Raw genomic sequence first — 2,067 nt, 5'->3', positions numbered from 1 at the left:
GGGAAAGAGCAAATAAAAAATGGCTTTATTTTCTTCCTTGCACTCCCAATTTTGAGTCTTGATAGGAAATCATTGAGTACATTCATAACTTACATACAGAAGTAAGCTTTATAGAGGTTTACCTTTCTTAAATCCATAAAATCTTGGGAGTTTACCTTCACTTTAGTTTTGGAAGTAAATTCTAGTACTTTAGTTTTCATTTGTAATGAACACATTAAAGACTAGATTGAAATGTTTCCTATAATATTCTTTTTACTTTTAAGACTTACTCCTACTTCTATATGCTGAAAATTGACACTGGATAGTATGTAGAATACTGTAAGGTCATGAGTTAGCTCGTAAAGCGATCAGATTGATAAATGTATATTGGTAGTTGAATTTAGCAAAGAAATAGAGATAATCATGATTATACCTTTATTTTTACAGGAAGAGATATAAATAGAGTGTATATTTACAATAGTAATAATTGTTTCCAAAGAGTATTTTTTAAAGGAACAAAATGAGCATGAATTAACTCTTCAGTATAAACTATGAAATAACAGTTGGTTATGAATTAGAAGTGTGGGACCAGCTACGCACCTCTATGATTGAACAGTCTTTCAGTGTTTTTAGAATAAGGGTCCATTAACAAATATAAAATCTTCTTTTCTGGCTAGAGCTGCTATGCAAAGCCTAGCATAGTCTGGGGAGATTGTTTTTTTTCAGTTATGAAATCTAAGTATTTCAACCCTTTAATTTGGAGGAGTGCAGTGCTCACTTCAACATCACATATACTAAAATTGGAACAATACAGAGAAGATTAGCAAGGCCCCTGTGCAAGAATGACACGCAATTTGGAGGAGTGCAAAAGATGGGAGTAAGAAGTTTTATTTATTTATTTAGACAGAGTCTCAAGCTGTCGCCCTGGGTAGCGTGCTATGGTGTCACAGCTCACAGCAACCTCAAACTCTTGGGCTTAAGTGATTCTCTTGCCTTGGCCTCCCAAGTAACTAGGACTACAGGTGCCCACCATAATGCCCAGCTATTTTTTGGTTGTAGTTGTCATTGTTGTCTGGTGGGCCCGGACTGGATTCGAACCTGCCAGCTCCAGTGTATGTGGCTGGCGCCCTAGCCGCTTTAGCTATAGGCACCAAGCCAAGAAGTTATCTTTAAGTACGTTTCAGTTCTAAAAAAAAAAATGCAGTCACTGTGTTGTATATAATAATTCATAGGTCAATCATTCATAATTAACTCCAAGATTTTTTACTAGGAAAACAATAGAAAGATTAAATCTTGAATTAAGTCTAGGGGAAAGGTCTAGGGTCACTGTACAGATGCATTGAGTTTTAGAGTGATAATGAAATTCTACCTACAATGCAAAATTGAGTGTATTGATGATATCATGTTGGGTTTTTGTTTTTAATGTGCAGAAGATCAAAGCTATTTGGAAAGAGTGCCTATCATTTGCCAGTAAACCACAAATTAAGAATAGATCTTATGTATCAGCATAGAAGCAATAGGTTAGGGGGAGGATGTGGAGGGAGGGGTTGTGAAGATTTAGTGGGACCTTGATAGAAAACTTTATAAACTTCTTTCACTTCAATAAAGACTTATCTTATTAAAAAAAAAAAACCCACTATAGGCCAATATCTCTGATGAACATAGAGGCAAAAATTCACAACAAAATACTACTAAACGAAATTCAACAACACATTGAAAAGATCATTCATCAGCTTGGCGCGCATAGCACAGTGGTTATGGCACTAGCCATATACACTGAGGCTGGTGGGTTCAAACCTAGCCCAGGCCAGCTAAACAACAATGACAACTGCAACAAAAAGTAGCCAGGCTTTGTGTTGGGTTCCTGTAGTCCCAGGTACTTGGGAGGCTGAGGCAAGAGAATCACTTAGGCCCAAGAGTTTGATGTTACTGTGAGCTATGACGCCACAACGCTATACCAAGGGTGACATAATGAGACTCTGTCTCAAAAAAAAAAAAAAAGATCATTCATCATGATCAAGTGGGATTCAAGAATGCAACAATGGGTCAGCATATGCAAATTTATCAGTGTGACACAGCATATCAACC

The 2,067-nt window shown here is 36.7% G+C and overlaps 1 non-coding gene across 1 annotated transcript; it reads left to right on the top strand.

Annotated features, from left to right (window-relative positions):
• Window positions 1-749: 749 nt before the first annotated feature.
• On the top strand, window positions 750-856 carry LOC128592913 (U6 spliceosomal RNA). Its single transcript, XR_008382123.1, has one exon. It is a non-coding gene; the product is annotated as a U6 spliceosomal RNA (small nuclear RNA).
• The last annotated feature ends 1,211 nt before the right edge of the window (window positions 857-2,067 follow it).

The sequence above is a fragment of the Nycticebus coucang genome, chromosome 8 (genome assembly GCF_027406575.1).
Source record: "Nycticebus coucang isolate mNycCou1 chromosome 8, mNycCou1.pri, whole genome shotgun sequence".
Lineage (NCBI taxonomy): Eukaryota > Metazoa > Chordata > Mammalia > Primates > Lorisidae > Nycticebus > Nycticebus coucang.
This window is presented reverse-complemented; position numbering and strand designations above follow the sequence as displayed.